Raw genomic sequence first — 22,405 nt, forward strand, 5'->3', positions numbered from 1 at the left:
GCATTAGCTTTCATTACAGAATAAGCATTTTAATCTTCTTCAACTCTCATCAATCCACTGTAGAAAGCAGCTTGAAATAAAAAAGACCAACACTTACAGAAACCAGTTAATAATTCCACGGTTTACCTGGCAGTTTACTGGGCATAAATTTATAAAATACATTTATGGATTGAAATAAACTGTTTTACTAAATAATATTACAGAATTTAGAATAGATGCTGATTAAACAGTAAATCAACAAAAGTGTTTATTTACCAGTTTGGTGGCTACTATGCTAATTAGATCATCTGTCTAAAATGTGTCCATACGGACAATTTTTCTGTAAATGTTTTCTTTATTTCCACATTGTGTGACAGCATTTTCATAGATCCAGGTAGAAATTAACTTAAAAAATAGTTATTTAAAGATGACAACAGATGGTTTTGAACTTTGATTTCCAAAAGGCAAACAGATATTTCTGAAATAAAATATATTATATATTTTAAATTTCTAGTTTAATTTACATGTAAAATATTTATAAAATTCATATGAATTTGAGATATGTTCACATTGATTGGACAGTTTTTGTAACTTATTTTGCTTGGTCACACTGAAGTGAGGTTCATCATCTTGTGGCACCAAAGGAAAACTAGTGTAATTATAAGGAAATTATTATAGTTAGACAACTGTGTATTAATTTCATCATTAAGGACCAAACATGTATACAAATGTAATTACTTTTCTTAGTACATTACTTGCAACATATGTACAATTATGTAACAATTATGGTGAACTAAGTCTCCTATAAATTTCCAAAATTTTTATTTTTGCCTTTTTTAAATCTCTAAATCCATATAACTCAAGGGAAAATATTCTTGCACTTATGTATATTTAAACATGAACCTAGCCAAAAGTAAGATAAATAAAAAAAGCATAACGTATCAAAATGCTTAAATTGCTGTGTTCAGGGAAAAATCTATCCCATTAAGAGCTTGCATTAGAACAGAAAAATTATCTTGAAATTATGATGAAAGCTTCCAACTTACTATTATAAAAATGAGAACAAATTAATTCTGAAGCAATCAGAAAGAAGAAAATAATAAAGGTTGATGAAGAAATAAACAACATTAAACAGAGAAAAAAAGTATACAGTTAAGTAATTTAAACTAAACTTAGATCTTTGAAGGGATCAATAAAATTGTTAAATCTCTGGCCAAACTAAGGAGAAAATAATAGGAAATAAAGAATTTACAAATTTTAAGAATGATAGAAGTGGCTGGGGGTGGTGGCTCATGCCTGTAATCCCAGCATTTTGGGAGGCCGAGGCAGGCGGATCACTTGAGGTCAGGAGTTGCAGACCAACCTGGCCAACATAGTGAAACCCTGTCTCTACTAAAAATACAAAAATTAGCTGAGCATGGTGGTGCATGCCTACATTTCCACCTAGTCGGGAGGCTGAGGCACAAGAATTCCCACCTACTGGGAGGCGGAGTTTGCAGTGAGTGAAGATCAGGCCACCGCACTCAAGCCTAGGTGACAGAACGAGACTCTGTCTCAAAACAAACAAAAAAAGAATGATAGAAATAACATTTCCATTGTCCTACAAAAGTTTAAGAATATCTAAATGAATACCATGATGAAGTTTATAAATATAAATTAGTTGATTTATGTTAAATGTACCAATCCCTCAAAAGATACAAACTACTAAGGCAAACTCAAAAAGAAAGCAATAGCATGAACACCCCATGCATGTTTGAAATTTATTAATACCCACCTAGATAAATTAACCGACAAATTTTACTAAGATTTAAGGAAATATAATTTGTACTTTACACAAAACTTGAAGAAATAAAAAAGAGGAAACACTTTTCAACATTTTATGAGTCTACCATTATCCCCATACCAAACCATAAAAAAGACATTACAAGAAAGTGTCCTGTAGACAAATATGCCTTTAGATGATTAATTTAGATTTCAAAAACTTCAGCAAAATATTATCCAGTTAAATCCTTTCATGTCTGTGTGTGTGTGTGTGTGTGTGTGTGTGCGCGCGCGCATGCACGTGTGTTGGTAAAATATATCATTATTAATTCGCGTTTATCTTGGGAGTTCAAGAAAGTTTCCGTATTCAATCAACCCATTGATGTGGACTATAGTCACTTGAAAAGACCAGCAAATCCTCTACACAAAAGGCCACTATAAATTGATTAAAACAGACTTTCATGACTCTGGAAATTGAAAAAAGTATTCAACTACCTAAGAAATCTTTATGCTTGGGAAGTTATTGAAATGCGTTTAAAAATATCAGGAAACCTGTTTTTACCTTGTGTCCTAATCTTGCTAAATCTCTCTTAATTTTATGAGACACTGCTTCTCCTTCCACTGTTCTTTTACTTTCTCCTTCTCCTTTATTTTTTCCTCCCCCTTCCTTTCCCTTTTCTACATTCCTTCTCTCTCCTAAATGCTGTAAAAATTTCTACATATATGATAATATTATTCACAAGTAGGAACAGTTTTACTTATTTATTTCCAATCTGCGTTTATTTTATTCTCTCTTTTTTCCCTTATACACTGGATAGAACTCTAAGTATTATGTTGAAAAAGAGTGATAAAAACAAACACCCTTGCTTTATTCCTGAGCATAGATGTGGAAAACAGTCAGTGTTTCACAGCTAAATATGATGGATTTTTCTATGCTCTTTATCAAGATGAAGGAATTTTTTGCTGTTTCTGGTTTGCTGCATTTTTATCACAAGTAACTGTTTAATAGTGTCTTTTTCCTCTGCATTTATTGAAATGATCATGTGTTTTCCTATTTTAGAATATTAATATGACGAATTATATTATTAGATTTTTTAAAATGTTGAACCTGTCTAGCATTTCTGGAATAAACACAGCTTGGTCATGTTTATCACTTTTCTACATAGTGTTGTATTCAAGTTGTTGAGGATTTTGCATCTAGGGTATATTTGTAGATTTTCATCTAGGGTATGTTGGTCTACAGTTTTGTTTAATTTTTTTTCCTTTTCTTTTTTTTATCATCTATGTCTTATTCTGTTTAAGTGCCATGCTTGCTTCATAAAATGAATTGAGAAGCATTCCTTCCTCTTCTGTTTCTCGAAAATTGTAGAGAACTGGTGTTTTGTTATTGTCTGTTTGTTGTTTTGTTTTTTCTTATTTTTGTCCTCATACTGACAACCAAACAGTCTGGAGTATAAAACATGGTTCCTGATTCTGGTTAAATCTAGTCCGCAATGACAACAACCATGTTGGGTTAAGGATTGGCCTACAAAACAGAAAAAATCCTTCAGGGAGATAAGTGCTCGTCTAGGCAATGTGAAACTGAATTCATTTTTAATCATTAAGGGCTTTTAAGGAAAGAAGATTTATTAACTAAAATAGATTAGAGGGAATTCTCATCTATGAGAGAGGAAGGGATGAGATTCAACCTGGAAAAATGATGAAGTTTTAGTGAACTGGGTAAGGTGGACTCAACAATTAATGATGGATAATGCTAGGACCCAATGCTGGTAATGAGCTTGTATTATGACTCAATAACATCACTTTATCACTTTAAAGCAGATGGAGGCCTAAATAACCATGCGGCAATGGTTTTCCTTAGATGCTGAGGGACACATTTATATAATCTTTAGGGACCTCATCTTTGAGGTCACCCATAATTTATATTAATTGATTGTTATTGCCATTGTCCCAAGAATAGATAAGGATAAGACATCCTGTAGTACAGGTGGCAGAGATGTAAACAATTCTAATTCTTGTGTCTTGTCTGTAAGAAGGGAGTGCATCCTGGTGTATGACAGCATATAGTAGAGACCGTTGTCAATTAGAGCCTGTGAACTGAGACAGGGTGACTAGCTATGTCCACAACCCTTTAGGAACCCAGAAATAATCAAATCATTGTGAGTTGTAACAACACTTATTTATAATAATATATGGTATAAAGACAAGGACCAATTCTGTGGAGTAGCTGTAACAAATAGCTCTATCATTCTTAATAACTTTTTCTGTAATAAACCTGAATTGCAACATGACCACACTGCAATATGACATTACAATAGCATTGTTGGTAAGGTTTAACTATCTTATGTAGAGAAGTTATATAATGTATATATTGATAATCAAATGTATTAAGATATTGAATTAAAGCCTCCTCAGAATGTAATATGGGTGAATAATAAATGGCCTGAGAAAACAGAATTTAGCTAACCATTATCTAATTTCAGTGCTAAATAGTTCTGCACAGATTTATCAAAAGGTAAAAATAAAAGCAGATTGAGAGGAGGAATGGGTAATTTTGTTTGTACAAAATATTAAAGTGTATGGAATGGTCTTGTAGGATGCATTAGTAATTTTTAAAACCCCATCTTTACCCTACACTGTGTCTATAAGATGCTAGGCATATTCATGTTAATATTACTGTTGTTACTGTCATATAAATGCTATATTCAATGTAGATGCTCAGAAAAACGTGATTGTTTTGCCACAGGAGAGACTAGACCAGGGACAATAAATATGGATTAGGCAAGAATATGTTAACTCAGCAGGCCAGGGTTTCTTCAACCTTCTACATTTAAAGGTAATTTGTCTTTAGGACTAACTGGCCTCTGAGTTCTGGAAGTAATATTACCGTGAAGAGTGTTTTTGTACATCTGAGGCCTTGGGTTTATGGTGAATGACTGACTTTATATGCCCGAGGCCCTGAGCCATGTTATATTTATCTGAACCATGTGGTATCAATTTAACCAGATATGTTTATTCTAAGATATGATTTATGCCAAATGCCTGTTTTTGTTCTAGAGGGATCATGGAAAAGAAGCTGAATTTGCTGAGTTTTGTCACGTGGGCATTGTATGCCTCTGTGATTAACCACCAATAAAAACCTGGGACATCAAAGATTAAATAAGCTGCTCTAATTGCCAAGAATTCACATGTGGTTGCATACAGTGTTACTGGGAGATTGAAGTGTATCTGCATGTGATTCTACTGTGATGGGACACTTGTAAGTTTGTGCCTGGTGTCTCCTGAACTTTGCCCTGAGCACCTTTTTCCTTTGTTGATATAAATCTGCATCCTTTTATTTTAATAAACTATAAACATGAGTATAATTGCTTCTCTGAGTTCTGAGAGTGGTTTAAGTAAATCATCAAAGCAGAAGACCAATAGGGACCCCCAGCAAAACATGTTTACTTATAAACATAAGGAAGTTAAAACTTTCTCTTTGATTAATCTCTTAATTATAGTCTATTGTTTTCAGAAATTTGGCTTCTGTTTTTCATAAACATACATTGAAATTTTGTAGTGAAGTAAATTTTATTTTTTATACTTTCCATATATATTCTATTTTTCTCATTATTATTTATTTTATCTCAAATCCTTTATCTGGGTTCATTTTCCTCTGTTTGAAATTTGTCTTTTGAGATTTCTTTAGAAGGTGTTTCTGGATGATAAATTTTCTGTTATTCTTTGTCTAAAATGTCATTATTTTGACTCATTTATAAAAAGTGTTTTATGTTTTATAAACCTCTAATATATAGAAGTGTGTCTAAACACATCGAGGATATTTTCCAAATTTTTTCCTACATTTTACTGCTGTTGATAAGAAGTCAGTATTGGTATTTTGACATTTAAGTTATGTATCATTTTGTCGTGGTAGTTTTGAAGGTCTTCCCTCTGTTTTATATTCTCCTTCACCATTCATAAATGTGCTTTATATTTATTTGGTAATAACTTTTGAACATATACTATGCTATAAAAATAATCTAGGCACTTTGGTTACATCTTGCAAACAAAATCAACAAAATCTGTTTTGAGATTATATTGTAATATGAGATACCCAAAATAAATAGGATATGTACCATATGTTTGAAGGTGGTAAATAAGATGAGAAAAATAGATCAGGTCAAGAAGAATGAAGATGACTGAAGGTACAGCTTATGATAAAAACTTAGGTGTGCCTAGGAATTAATTCATCTTATGTATCTTGTATGTAATGTGTTATTTCTCTTGAATCTGAGAATTTGATGTCTTTCATTAGGTCTGTAATCTGTCAGTAAATCTCACTAATGAATATATTAGACTCAAGTTTAATATGTGATAGTCATTTTCATTCTGTCTTCCTATCATTTAATCCTTTCTCTTTATTGTTCATATTTATACATCTCTTAATAGTTACAGTGAATTTAATATGTTTTACATTATGCAGTTATTCTCACTTTAGCTATCTCTAATATATTATGAATGTGTCAGTTATGTGTTTACTATTGTTTTAATTAAACTTTTAAATCATTCATTTTAATTCTTACTTAATTCAAACTTGTTTGTTATACATTCTTATAATTCCAATATCTGCAGTCTTTCTTCATGTGATTCTTTTATCTTCTTGTTTTCCTCCTATTTCCTTTTCATGTACAATGCTTCTCTATGTGTTTAGTTTTGTTTTACTGTCAATTCCTAACTAATTGAAGTATATTTATGCAAATAATTCTAGGTTAGAATTGAAATAGGGTTCCCAAAAGGATTACATAAATTTGTTTATACAAAGGACCCAGGGTTATAAATAGAATGGGATCACTTTAAATTTCTGTCTTGAGGATTTTCAAGTTACACAGGTCATGTTAGTAAGAACCTCAGAAAAGGGCATTCTTTTTTTTTTTCTTTTTTTTTTTTTTTTTTTTTCACTTTACGTCCTGGAATACATGTGCAGAACGTATAGGTTTGTTACATAGGTATACATGTGCCATGGTTGTTTGTTGCACCTTAAAACCATCATCTAGGTTTTAAGCCCCACATGCATTAGGTATTTGTCTTAATGCTCTCCCTCCCCTTGCCCTCCACCCCCCAACAGGCCCGGGTATGTAATGCTGCCGTCCCTGTGTCCATGTGCAGAATGTGCAGTTTTGTTACATAGGTATACATGTGTTATGGTGGTTTGCTGCACCCTTCAACCTGTCACCTACATTAGGTATTTCTCCTAATGTTATCACTCCCCTAGCCCCCCCCACCCCTACAGCCCCTCCCTGATGATCCCCTCCCTGTGACCATGTGTTCTCATTGTTCAACTCCCACTTATGAAAACATGTGTTGTTTAGTTTTCTGTTCCTGTGTTACTTTGCTGAGAATGATGGCTTCCAGCTTCATCTATGTCTCTGCAAAGGACATGAACTCATCGGTTTTTATGGCTGCATAATATTCCATGGTGTATATGTGCCACATTTTCTTAATCCAGTCTATCATTGATGGACATTTGGGCTGGTTCTAAGTCTTTGCTATTGTAAATAGTGCTGCAGTAAACATATGTGTGCCTGTGTCTTTATAGTAAAATAATTTATAATCTTTTGAGTATATTCCCAGTAATAAGATCGCTGGCTCAAATGGTATTTCTAGTTCTAGATCCTTGAGGAATCACCATACTGTTTTCCACAATGGCTGAACTAATTTACACTCCCTCCAATAGTGTAAGAGTGTTCTCTTACTACACTTCCAATTTGGTTGGACTTTGAGCTTTGTCTCTGGTCCCCTACTCTTTATAATCCCAGAAAACATGGCCTCATCCTTATCAGGACCAGAGAATGCTCTCAACGTAAAACCTTAATTTTCATAAAATTTTTGTCTTCTTGTCTGATCATTGTGACACTAAAACAATATATTTTTTAATGTTTCATCCAACTTTTAAGAGTTATTTTAGTAGTAGGACTGAGCCAGGTTTTTAATCCACACTACTGCAGAGAAAAAAATGACAAAAGGTAACTTTCAAAAATAGAAATCCATATTTTTTCATTAAAGATTTATTATACATTCTAAATAAAATGGAGATAGAAAGTTAGCATTTGAACTTTAAAGTTATTAGCATAAGAAGCAATGAAACATAAATTTCTCATGGGAGTTATTCATTTTTCTGGGTTATAAATGAATGTCATATTATTTTTGATGTTTAATGTAAAATATTATTGATTGTAAGAACCCAGTATGATCTAGGATATTCAGTCTTACACAACATAGGGATCTAGTATAGGTTGATGTACATCCAAAATTGTAAACACTTTGTTCAAACACAATGCATATTACATTTTCCTATAGCTTAAATCAGTGTTATCTGTATTATTAAGAGAGGATTCAAAATAATAGCTGAAGAATTCTCACTCATTTTATGAATCTAGTAGATCAAAATATTACTCCAACATTAACATTGATTTCATAATACAGAATGTGAGGCTTATATAAATCTGTTTCAAAAAATGCATAGCATTCTTTAGCTTTTATGTTGTAATATATTCAGAATATAATCCAAAATAAAGTTGTAATAAATTATCTCATTTTGATGAGTATTTTAACATAAAATGTGAGTTTGGGATTATTATAAATCCAAAGACACATAAACTCAGTTTCTAAAAGATATGATTGAGGGGAAATCCTGATTTATTATATCTTCATTTTGTCAAGAAAATACAGTTATTATTTATAATAAAAATGATTACAATGCACACATACTTTTTTGTGAGTTGTCACAGAATTTTCTATTACCTAAATCTGTCAAGTTCAATACAATTCATATCTAGAATATGTATAAATAAAAGTTGATCTGTGATATTAGATATTAGCAAATAAAAATATTCTTATTATAAAAAATATGATTCCTTATGACAACTTCAGAGCATCTTCTATTTGCCCCCTGTTATCAACAGGGGAAATTTTCTTTCCTACATTTCTCACTAATCATTTCTGACAAGTAGTTGGCAAGCTTAACTATAAAGGGTCGTCCATAGGGATCTAGGTCAACCCTATCCTTTGGGAAGAAAGTATACATGATGTCTATGAATAAATGCCCTCCAACAGAGGAAAAGGACAATGCTTTACATAGTATGTGCAGAATCATTTTTCAACATAATTAGCTTATCTATTTGTGACGTGATTTAACTGTCATTGCAGGTGTTTGACATGACCCACATTTTTTCTTTGTGCCAAGAAATACAATGGTTTTGTATTACATTAATACTTTAGATCATCTATAATATGAGTCAGGCTTGGTTAAAAAAAATATATAAAAATAAAAATCTCAGTTCTATTCAAAATATTAATGAAAGTATCTTACCAAAGTAAGACATTAGCAATGCATTATCTGTCACTATGTATTGTGTATGTTCGCTCATTTCAACAAGGGAAAGAGAATTAGAAAATTGAAAGAAAAAAATTTAAGTAGTTGTTATAAAATTAATATACATATTAAATATCATGAAGGGTAGAAACAGAGTTAACTTTTAAAATTTTTATAACTAATGTGTAAATTTAATTGAAAGCCAACTGATTGCTCTGAATTTTTCCAGGAATAATGGCAACTGAATAGAAAATAACTGACATTGAAAGTATCTACCTTCTCACATTTAAATGCAAGTGACTTTTTGTTCATTCGTTCAAAAATTATGGATTATTATGCTTTAGCTTGAATGTTTATCTCCCCTCTAAAATCCTTTTTGAAACTTATTCCTCAATGCAATAGTATTAGGAGGTGAGGCCTTTAAGAGTAATTAGGCCATGAGGACTCTGTACTCATAAACGGGATTAGTCCATTACAAAAGGGCTGAAGGGAACTAGTTAATGTGAGGACACAGCATTCAAGATACCATTTTAGAAGCAGAAACTGGGACCTCACTTGGTGCCAAACCTGCCAACATGGTCTTGAACTTTTCAGCCTCCTGTACTGTGAGAAACAAGTTTCTGTTCTTATCGGTCTCAGCTATTTTTTTTTTTTTTGCAATTACCATCAACATTTTATTATAAAAATGTTCACATATACAACATTGATTTGTTAACTTTTTTTTAAAATTATACTTTAAGTTCTAGGGTACATGTGCACAACGTGCAGGTTTGTTACGTATGTATACATGTGTCATATTGGTGTGCAGCACCCATTAACTCGTCATTTACATTAGGTTTATCTCCTAATGCTATTCCTCCTCCCTCCCCCTCCCCCCCTCCCCACAATAGGACCCGATGTGAGATGCTCCCCTTCCTGTGTCCAAGTGATCTCATTGTTCAATTCCCACCTATGAGTGAGAACATGCGGTATTTGGTTTTCTGTTCTTGCGATAGTTTGCTAAGAATGATGGTTTCCAGCTGCATCCATGTCCCTACAAAGGACACAAACTCATCCTTTTTTATGGCTGCATAGTATTCCATGGTGTGTATGTGCCACATTTTCTTAATCCAGTCTGTCACTGATGGACGCTTGGGTTGATTCCAAGTCTTTGCTATTGTGAATAGTGCTGCAATAAACATACGTGTGCATGTGTCTTTATAGCAGCATGACTTATAATCCTTTGGATATATCCCTAGTAATGGGATGGCTGGGTCAAATGGTACTTCTAGTTCTAGATCCTTGAGGAATCGCCATATTGTTTTCCACAATAGTTGAACTAGTTTACAGTCCCACCAACAGTGTAAAAGTGTTCCTATTTGTCCACATCCTCTCCAGCACCTGTGGTTTCCTGACTTTTTAATGATTGCCATTCTAACTGGTGTGAGATTGTTTCTCATTGTGGTTTTGATTTGCATTTCTCTGATGGCGAATGATGATGCACATTTTTTCATGGTGTCTGTTGGCTGTATAAATGTCTTCTTTTGAGAAGTGTCTGTTCATATCCTTTGCCCACTTTTTGATGGGGTTGTTTTTTTCTTGTAAATTTGATTGAGTTCTTTATAGATTCTGGATATTAGCCCTTTGTCAGATGAGTAGATGCAAAAATTTTCTCCCATTCTGTAGGTTGCCTGTTCATTGTGATGGTAGTTTCTTTTGCTGTGCAGAAGCTCTTTAGTTTAATTAGAACACATTTGTCAATTTTGGCTTTTGTTGCCATTGCTTTTGGTGTATTTTTTTTTTTTAAGTGGAAAAATATATATATTATTTTTATTATATTATTATTATACTTTAAGTTCTAGGGTACATGTGCATAATGTGCAGGTTTGTTACATATGTATACTTGTGCCATGTTGCTGTGCTGCACCCATCAACTCGTCAGCACCCATCAACTCGTCATTTACATCAGGTATAACTCCCAATGCAATTCCTCCCCCCTCCCCCCTCCCCCCTCCCCATGATAGGCCCCAGTGTGTGATGTTCCCCTTCCCGAGTCCAAGTGATCTCATTGTTCAGTTCCCACCTACGAGTGAGAACATGCGGTGTTTGGTTTTCTGTTCTTGTGATAGTTTGCTAAGAATGATGGTTTCCAGCTGCATCCATGTCCCTACAAAGGACACAAACTCATCCTTTTTTATGGCTGCATAGTATTCCATGGTGTATATGTGCCACATTTTCTTCATCCAGTCTGTCACTGATGGACATTTGGGTTGATTCCAAGTCTTTGCTATTGTGAATAGTGCCGCAATAAACATACGTGTGCATGTGTCTTTATAGCAGCATGATTTATAATCCTTTGGGTATATACCCAGTAATGGGATGGCTGGGTCATATGGTACATCTAGTTCTAGATCCTTGAGGAATCGCCATACTGTTTTCCATAATGGTTGAACAAGTTTACAATCCCACCAACAGTGCAAAAAGTGTTCCTATTTCTCCACATCCTCTCCAGCACCTGTTGTTTCCTGACTTTTTAATGATCGCCATTCTAACTGGTGTGAGATGGTATCTCATTGTGGTTTTGATTTGCATTTCTCTGATGGCCAGTGATGATGAGCATTTTATCATGTGTCTGTTGGCTGTATGAATGTCTTCTTTTGAGAAATGTCTGTTCATATCCTTTGCCCACTTTTTGATGGGGCTGTTTGTTTTTTTTCTTGTAAATTTGTTTGAGTTCTTTGTAGGTTCTGGATATTAGCCCTTTGTCAGATGAGTAGATGCAATAATTTTCTCCCATTCTGTAGGTTGCCTGTTCACTCTGATGGTAGTTTCTTTTGCTGTGCAGAAGCTCTTTAGTTTAATGAGATCCCATTTGTCAATTTTGGCTTTTGCTGCCATTGCTTTTGGTGTTTTAGACATGAAGTCTTTGCCCATGCCTATGTCCTGAATGGTACTACCTAGGTTTTCCTATAGGGTTTTTATGGTATTAGGTCTAACATTTAAGTCTCTCATCCATCTTGAATTAATTTTCGTATAAGGAGTAAGGAAAGGATCCAGTTTCAGCTTTCTACTTATGGCTAGCCAATTTTCCCAGCACCATTTATTAAATAGGGAATCCTTTCCCCATTTCTTGTTTCTCTCAGGTTTGTCAAAGATCAGATGGCTGTAGATGTGTGGTATTATTTCTGAGGACTCTGTTCTGTTCCATTGGTCTATATCTCTGTTTTGGTACCAGTACCATGCTGTTTTGGTTACTGTAGCCTTGTAGTATAGTTTGAAGTCAGGTAGCGTGATGCCTCCAGCTTTGTTCTTTTGACTTAGGATTGTCTTGGAGATGCGGGCTCTTTTTTGGTTCCATATGAACTTTAAAGCAGTTTTTTCCAATTCTGTGAAGAAACTCATTGGTAGCTTGATGGAGATGGCATTGAATCTATAAATAACCTTGGGCAGTATGGCCATTTTCACGATATTGATTCTTCCTATCCATGAGCATGGTATGTTCTTCCATTTGTTTGTGTCCTCTTTGATTTCACTGAGCAGTGGTTTGTAGTTCTCCTTGAAGAGGTCCTTTACATCCCTTGTAAGTTGGATTCCTAGGTATTTTATTTTCTTTGAAGCTATTGTGAATGGGAGTTGATTCATGATTTGGCTCTCTGTTTGTTTGTTACTGGTGTATAAGAACGCTTGTGATTTTTGCTCACTGATTTTGTATCCTGAGACTTTGCTGAATTGGCTTATCAGCTTAAGGAGATTTTGGGTTGAGACAATGGGGTTTTCTAAATATACAATCATGTCATCTGCAAACAGGGACAATTTGACTTCTTCTTTTCCTAATTGAATACACTTGATTTCTTTCTCTTGCCTGACTGTCCTAGCCAGAACTTCCAACACTATGTTGAATAGGAGTGGTGAAAGAAGGCATCCCTGTCTTGTGCCAGTTTTCAAAGGGAATGCTTCCAGTTTTTGCCCATTCAGTATGATATTGACTGTGGGTTTGTCATAAATAGCTCTTATTATTTTGAGATGCTTTCCATCAATACTGAATTTATTGAGAGTTTTTTAGCAAGAAGGGCTGTTGAATTTTGTCAAAGGCCTTTTCTGCATCTATTGAGATAATCATGTGGTTTTTGTCTTTGGTTCCGTTTATATGCTGGATTATGTTTATTGATTTGCGAATGTTGAACCAGCCTTGCATCCCAGGGATGAAGCCCACTTGATCATGGTGGATAAGCTTTTTGATGTGCTGCTGGATTCAGTTTGCCAGTATTTTATTGAGGGTTTTTGCATTGATGTTCATCAGGGATATTGGTCTAAAATTCTCTTTTTTTGTTGTGTCTCTGTCAGGCTTTGGTATCAGGATGATGTTGGCCTCATAAAATTAGTTACGGAGGATTCCCTCTTTTTCTATTGATTGGAATAGTTTCAGAAGGAATGGTACCAACTCCTCCTTGTACCTCTGGCAGAATTCGGTTGTGAATCCATCTGGTCCTGTACTTTTTTTCGTTCGTAGGCTATTAAGTATTGCCTCAATTTCAGAGTCTGCTATTGGTCTGGTCTCAGCTATTTTGTTACAGAAGCACAAATGAACTGAGACTGGAGTGTTTATGTGCTAGGAGCTAATTTCTGAATAAATAAAGATGAATACATTCTATGACCTCATGGTCTAGTGCCTGTTACAGTGATGCAGTGGATGTTTTTTATTGCCTTATTATTACTCAGTTTTGTTTTCTTCACTAAATATTGAGGAAAACAAGAATTCACCATCAGGTTTTCCACTGATTCAACAGTTTAAGAAGTACATATGACATTATATTTTTTCTCTGTGTATTCTGTAGACTTACCTCTAAAGTGTAAGGCTAACATTGACCTTACTCTAATTAGTACTGTGTTCATTTCAGAGGTATAATATGCCTTGTACAAATATAAACAAATAAAACACTAAAGGTGCTACTACTCAAAACATATAGGGAATAAAATATTCTATTTGAAACAGCAACATAGAGTTTACATTGAGAGAAAATTTTATTCATTAGTTTAAATTGGGTAAAATAAAATAAATATTATTTGGTTAAAATAGAGAAAGTTAAATGGAAAGATGAAATGATAAAGAGACCAGAGAAAACTGTTCAGTTTGCATATAAATTGGACAATTAGCCCTTAACCTGCCTAGGTAGAAGTTCACAGCCTTAAGTAAAATAATTATTTAAACTTACAAGTCTTACTAGGAAAATATGAGTAGAAAAATAGAATGTATTGTTGCATTTTACATGATTTTACTTGAACTTAGTTTATAATGTATACATAGATTAAGTTGATTTAAATATTTTATGTACATAAATGATATTGTTGAAGATTCTAAGAACTTAAAAATAAAATACAAGATAAACATTGACTTTAAAAAGAGAGTAAATAAGATGAAGAATTTGAAAGACTTTAAGAATTAATTTCAGTTTATTTTCCAAAATATATGTGGTTAGCCTACAATGCTTTTACAATCTATTATTTTATGAGTATGAGTATTGATTTTATTATGTAAACTTGTATTATTTTTAAAATACGGCAAAAGAGTTAAAATTCTATCATTTGACAAAGAAGCCCAACCTTAAAGCAGATCAGTCCTTTGACAGCTTAATGAATAAAGCATGCATGTAGTTGAAACTAATTCATGTAATAAACATTTGTAGAACACTTATGTGTAAGAAATTGTGCTAAAGAGATGAGTGGTACATTAAAATAAGTAGATAAGTTTCCAGATACTAAGGAGTTTGTGTACTTGTAAGGTACATAAAACAAAACAAATGAACAAGTTAAGTTTAAAATAAATCAGAAAATGAAGGAAAGAAAATGAATATACATAGTAAGTATACATAATATCTCAAATATTATTTAAATACCTTAGACAGAATTTAATATTTAATCCTAATAATGAGATAATCTGATTTATTACAGATTATATAATTGAGGCTAATACAAATCTTTGAACTTTAAATTTTTTCAAAGTCTTCCTGAAGTATTTGACTGTATAATATTTTGGTAAACATAAGTAAGTGAATATCAATACATTGAAACATAAACAGAATAGGAAATAGAAAAAAAAGAAACAATAGAAAACATCAAATTTGTAGTAGGACTACAATTTAAGATTTGATAAAGACAAAAATAGAAACCAATATGTAGTTAGGAGGATAGAAAAAAATACAGTGGACCCTCTGTATCCACAGGTTCTGCATGTATGGATTCAACCACCCATGGATCAAAAATATTTGGAAAAACATTTATGAAAACGTGAACACGTATAGAATTTTGCCTTGTTATTATCCCCTAAAGAACACAGTATAACTATCTACATAGATTGTACATTGTATTTGGTATTATAAGAAACCTAGAGATGATTTAAAGTATGTGACAGTGTTTATTTAAGTATATAAAATACTAGTATACACCATTTTTTTGTGTGAGTCTGCGGGTTCCTAGAACCAGTACCTCATAAATACAGAGGAACAACAGTAATGAGTTCCTCGTAAACTGGGCTGAAGTATTATAACTGTACACAGAAGAACCTAAGGCAGAGTGATTAAATAATATATAGCAGTACGTATAAGAAGTGAGGATAATTGAAAATTAGATTGATAGGAAAGACATGCCAAATATAATGAAATCAGTGGAAAAATTAAAACTTTAACAGGATGTACAAGCAAGGATTGGGTAGATGTCATCTGAAAGATACAATTTCTAATGACAAAAGTACTTTAATAGTCTAGCCTAATATTTTATTGTATCTTAAAACTTCCCTCTTACTCATTCCAGTCTGACCACACCAGCTTTATTGTAGCTTCTTTTATCCACCAAGAATTATGCTCTGGTCTAATTGTTTATGACCTCCTAAAATTTGTATAACCATTTGGTAGGTGACTGGGTCATGGGAGTGGAGCCCTTATGAAACGTGCCGCAGAGAGACCCCTTCCTCTTCCACCATGTAAGGTTAGACTGAGAAATACATCTCTGTGGTTTATAAGCTGCTCAGTCTATGGTATTTTGTTATAGCAACCCATGCTAATGAATGCAGATGACCATGTGTCTGCTTTGTCCTGGCTTTTATCTTTGCCTGTAACATTCCACCCCAAAGGCTCACATGGCTCTCCTTGCTCTTCAAGTCTTGCTAATCTTTCCTTGTTGATTCCTTAAAATCAACACATAAAAATATGTATCCCTTTCTTAAGCAAGCAATCCCTTTCATCCTTTACCTTTCTGTATTTGTTAGTAGAATTAATCATCTGCTAGTATACTCTAAAATTTACTTATATATTATATTCATTATCTATTCTATTTCCTCCCACAATACTCTAAACAAGTGATATGATTTGCTCTGTTCCCACCCAAAATCTCATGTTGAATTATAATCAGATTTATAATCCCCCTGTGTTGTGGGAAGGACCTCTGGGAGGTGATTAGATCATGGGGTGGTTCCCTCGTCGTTCTTGTAATAGTGAATAACTTCTCACATGATTTGATGGTTTGGTAAAGGGCTTTTACCCCCTTCACTCTTCACTTTTCTTTCCTGCCACCATGTGCAGAAGGACGTTTGCCTCCCCTTCTAACATGATTGTAAGTTTTCTGAGGCCTCCCCAGATCTTCAGAATTGTGAGTCAATTAAGCCTCTTTCCTTTACAAGTTAATCAGTGTCTAACAGCTCTTTATAGCAGTGTGAGAACAGACTAATACAACAAGAGAACAAATATTTTTGCTTATTGTGGATTGTCAAGGTCACGTTGTTTATTTTTACATTGACTATTGTCTATCTTCTATGGTTTGTTACCTCCAGCAATAAGGTAATCCAGGGTCAATATTTTTTGTTTACTCAGTAAAACATTCTCAGTGAATTGGGCATTGCGTGTCGCAGAGTAGGTATTTAATATATCTGTTAATTTTTTATATAAATGAATAAATTTTCTAAATTTTGCTAATAATGTTTACAGAAGACCCAGAAAGTATAATCAGTAAATTAGTTATATTTTGAAGTAAAACAAAGTTAATCTATGTAAAAAATTAATGTAAAAATTCTCAGTATATACACTTGAGTAATAATCACTGTAACATTTACCTATTTAAAAAGAATAAAATTTGACACTAAAAGCACCTGAGTCTGGAATTTGTTTCCCCTAAGAAGGTTTTAAATTAAAATTCAGTGTCTTTAATAACTCTAAGGATACGAAGACATTTTATTTATTCTTGAGTAATTGTAAAGATTATCTTGCTTATAATAGGATATATTCAACCATTATCAAATTTATTGGTATAAAGTTTTTATAATTTAAGTTATCATTTTGATATTTGTAGTATCTTTACCATGTCCACCATCTTCCCAGCCTTGCCCACTTTATCTCCTGATAGTGGTTGGTGACAGATTCCTGTCTTTGTATCTTTCTCAGACTATCTAGAATTTAATTCATTTTATTCCTTTCATCAAAGAATCAGTTTTAAATTTCATCTTTTCCTTTTGTATTTCCATTGTGTCTTTTTAAATTTTGGGGTTTTTTTCTATATTTTACTTTCTACTACTTCTTGTTTAATTTGGTTTTCTTTTCAGTTTTTCAGGTAGACATTTGTGTCATTAATTTTAGACATTTCCCTTTTTCTAACACACATATTAAAAACTTTGTGTTTCTCCAAAGGAATCCTGAAATGGTAGTGTTTTTATTTTTATCCAGACCAAAATACTTTCCAATTTATCTTTTGATTGACTATTTGCTACAAGGTGTCATTAGAAGTTTATTATGTCTAAATATTTGGGGATTCCATTTTAGTGTTGGTTTTGTTTGTTATTTCAAATGTAATTCTATTGGGTCAGAGAACACACTCTCCACGTTCTAATCCCGTTAAATTTGTTGAAACTTTATTTTTTGTTGCTGAGCATATGGTGAATGCTAGTGCACTTGAAAATCAAATGAGTTTCTGCTGGTGATGAGTATAATATTCTATATGTCCTAGAGCTTGTTGGGTTATAATGGCATTACATTTGTTGATATTTTCTTTAAATTTTTTTTTATTTAATTGTTTAATAATATCAGAAAATAGTTTTCGAATCTTTAAATATATTGTGGATTTGTATATTTTTCTTTTCAGTTCAGTATGTTTTTGGCTTGAGTATTTTAAATGCAGAACTTTTTGTTAATGTGTGCATAAACATTTTGCATTATCAGGTTCTCTTGATGAATCTAACCAATTATATTGATCTTTATCGTTGCTAAAAATATTTCTTGATTTGAGGCCCATTTTGTCTGATATTAATAGAAGTCTTCCAGTTTTTGTATACTTAGTGGTTACACTATAGAAAATCTGCCATCCTCTTACCTTACAAGACTCCAGAGATTTGAACTTTCATGTAAAATATTTTCAATATTAATTTATAATATTTTATAATATTACATAGAAATTTTGAAAAATATTTGGTATTTATATCAAAAGCCTACTGAGATTTTGACTGATAATGCTATTAATCTACAAATCAATTTAGTAAAACTATCTTCTTAATACTAGAAAGCATTCAAATTATTGAACATAGTTTCTCTCTTTATTTAGGTCTGTCTTAATGTCTCTCAGCACTGTATTGCAATTTTCAAAGTATCAAACAGAATGGCTCATAGTGGATATTTTTACATTCTTTAAGTAGGAGGAAACATTTAGTATTTCACTACATTAACTGTATTTTTATATATGTTTACTACTTTTGAAATAATTTGTTTCTCTTGCCTACTTTGCTGTAAGTCTTTATTATGAACATGTGCAAAATGTCATCAAATGCTTTTCTACTTTTAATAAACTAATCCTATACAAATTTTTAAAATCATAATGTAGGTCTGTAGTTTTCTGTTAATCTCTACCTGTTTTTTCCCTTTAGGGTTAATCTGTATCTAATATAATGTACTGTTAGGGTTGCTTCCTCTTCTATTTCTGAAAGACTTTGTATAGAATTGTTACTATTTATTGTTTAAACATTGTGAGAATACAAGAGTGAAATTTTCCTGACCTGGAATTATTTTGTGTATGACTTTCAAATTGTAGATTTAATGTATTTAATAGATGCAGAATTATTCATAGTGTCTCTTTATTTTTCAGTGAATTTTGTGACCTCTTTTCTCTCAAGTAATGTGTCCATTTACCAAACTTTTAAAATGTATTTGCATAAAGTTTAAACATTATGGGCTTACTGTCATTTTATAACCTATAGTATAATTAGTGACATTCTTTCTTTCATTACTGGCTTTAGTATTTATTATTTTTCTCTTTTTTATTGATGAGTATAGCTAGAATTTTTCCATTTTTAAATAAATTAGTTTGTTATTTTATTGATATTCCATTTTGGTGTTCTTTCAATTTTTATTGATTTTTGTTCTTATATGTATTTTATTATTTCTTTGTATCTTAGTACATTTGGATTACAATAGAAAAATACCTTTATGTTGTGGCTTATAAACAACATAATTTTATAATTTATAGTGATATAAATTTATTGTGACTTATAAATTTACTTCTCACAGTTCTGGAAGCTGAGAGGTCCTAAATCAAGGCACTCAAAGATTTAATGTCCGGTGATGGCCCATTTCCTGGTTCATAGGTGGTTCCTTTTCTGTGCATCCTCACATAATGGAAAGAGCAAGGTAGCTCTCTGGGGCCTCTTTTACAAGAAAACTACTCATTTACTATCCTTAATGTAGTATTCATTTAGTACCCTTATAAAAGAGCCCCAGACCTCTACTTTCATGATCTAAGCACTTCCCAAAAGACCCCATCTCCTAATACCATAAACTTGGGAGTTTGGATTTCTACATAGGAAATTTGAGGAGACACAAACTTTCAGACAACAGCATTCTGTTTTGTGTGGGTTTAATTTGCTTTAGGAACTGATTAGATTCTTTTTTTCTTTTCTAACATAAACACATGACACTATTAAATTTATCCATTTTTTTATTTGAAAATTTAGTTATTATGGATACATAATAGTTACACATATGTATGGGGTACATATGCATATAAGCATATAATGTACAATTATCAAATCAGGGTAATTCTGATATTCATCACTTTAACATGTATCATTTCTTTGTGTTAATATCGTTTAGTTATCTTAATAAATTGACCCCTTTATAATCAGTGAGTATATTTTCTATCCCTGGTAATATATTTTGTTCTGAAATATGTTTAGTTTGACATTAATAAAGCAACTCTAGTTTTCTATAAATTTTTGTTTGTACTATACACACACAGACGTCTATGTATTTATATTTACAGTAGAATTTTAGTAGACAGAATTAGATTTCTGATTTTTCATTGATGTGTATGAATGATTTACATGTAATGTAATGTGATTATGAATAAGTTTAGGTTTAAATATACCTTCTTGCTATGTTTTCTATTTATCTTATATGCTCTTTGTTCAATTATTTATCCTGTTTTTACATTTCGTGGATTAGTTAAGTATGTACTTCATTATTTTATTTTATTTCTGCTATTGGCTTACTATTGTACTTCTTTTTTAGGTTCTGCTGTAAGGTTTAAAATATAAATACTTCAGATTTAAGGTTAGAATATAAATACTTAACTCATTACAGCCTATTTTCAAATAATAGTATATAACTTGATATGCAGTATAATACATTGCCATTTTTTTCTGTATACCCACTTGTACGTCCCATAACATTTTGCTTCTGCCTTAGGAATCTTTCTTATAAATGACAATGGAAGATGGCTGGCCATGAAATTCTTTAGATTTTGTTCAGTGTTGAGACAATGGTGAGATGAGCAAATTACTTCTGGTGAAAAACTTAATGAGGCACTCTCTCTTGGGTCACACAAGGCACAAGTCTTGCACTCTCAATATCACATATATAACCCTGAAGCTGAGTAGCTCTTTAGGTTTTGTGCCCTAGTTGTGTCTTTTATTTTACCCTAGTTCCAAACCTATTTTTAATTTTCTAAAAGTAAATGAGTCCTATATCACTTTAGTGCTCAAAAATTTCTACTTGTTATAAAAATGTAGATTAAGCTGTTGTTTTCCTTATTTAGTTATTTATAATTGCTCCATTGTCTCCAGGCTTTCATAGTTTCTGAAGAAAAGTTATCTGTATTTGTGCATGTATGTGTGTGTGCTTCTTTTGATGATGATTATTTTTTCATCTCTGATGCCTTTTAAGATTTTTTCTTTTTATTACTGATTTTCAGAAATTTGACAATAGTTTCCTTGCCATTTTTGTCTTTATTTGTGGCTCTAATAACATTTTGGCAATCATTTCTTTGAATTTTTGGTTTTGTTCTTCCCCACCACATACTCATACACATATATCCACTCACTCTTCTTCTGGGACTCCATCTCTTCTTGTATTATGCTTCTTGATATTGCCCAACACAGTGCTGTTGCTTTTTCAAATGTGTCTATATTTTCTGTTTTGGATAGTTTATATAGTCATGTTATCAAAATCACTGGTATTTTTTCTACAGTGGTTAAACTGCTGTTAATTTTGTTCATACATTTTTAATATAATATACTTATTTTTTTCTGTTTTAGAAGTCTGCTTGTTTGCTTTTATTTCTTCCATTTTTATTTTCTAATAATATACATATTTTTCCAACTTATTTGAAAAAAATAAAGCATATTTATAACACCTGAATTAACATGTTTGAACACTAATTACTATGTTCATCAAAATCAGATATTGTGAATTCTATATTGTTATGTGATAGATTTTGTTGAATTCCTTTTGTATATTTGTATTTTGCTCTCAAACACAGTTAAATCATTTGGAATCAGTTTGATGCTTTTAGAAATTGCTATAAAATTTTCTTAGAGAAGTGGTAGTGTTTCTTTAGGTTTAGGAATGAGTGAGTTCCATCACAAAAGCAGGATTCTTCCAAAGATTCTACCTAATTGTTCATATATTACCCTGTTTTCTACTTTGGTTGGTGGCAACAATAATATTTGCAGACATTTCTGAACTTCGAGAATTGTTTTTCAAACCCTTTATGTTGGCATTTTACCGCAGGCTTCAGTTATTTTCTCTCATGTATTCACAGGTTAGTATTTAATGAAGGACTCAATAATTTCCTAGGAAAGTCTGCAGAGCTTTCTCTCACCCATCTGTAATTGTCCATTTTCATGCTGCTGATAACAACATACCCCAGGCTGGACAATTTACAAAAGAAAGAGGTTTAGTGGACTTATAGTTCCACGTGGTTGGGGAAACCTCATAATCATGGCAGATGGCCAGAAAGAGCAAGTCACATCTTACATGGATGGTGGCAGGCAAAGAGAGAGCTTGTGGAGGGAAACTCCCTCTTATA

Source organism: Chlorocebus sabaeus, chromosome 7 (assembly GCF_047675955.1).
Source record: "Chlorocebus sabaeus isolate Y175 chromosome 7, mChlSab1.0.hap1, whole genome shotgun sequence".
Taxonomy (NCBI): Eukaryota; Metazoa; Chordata; class Mammalia; order Primates; family Cercopithecidae; genus Chlorocebus; species Chlorocebus sabaeus.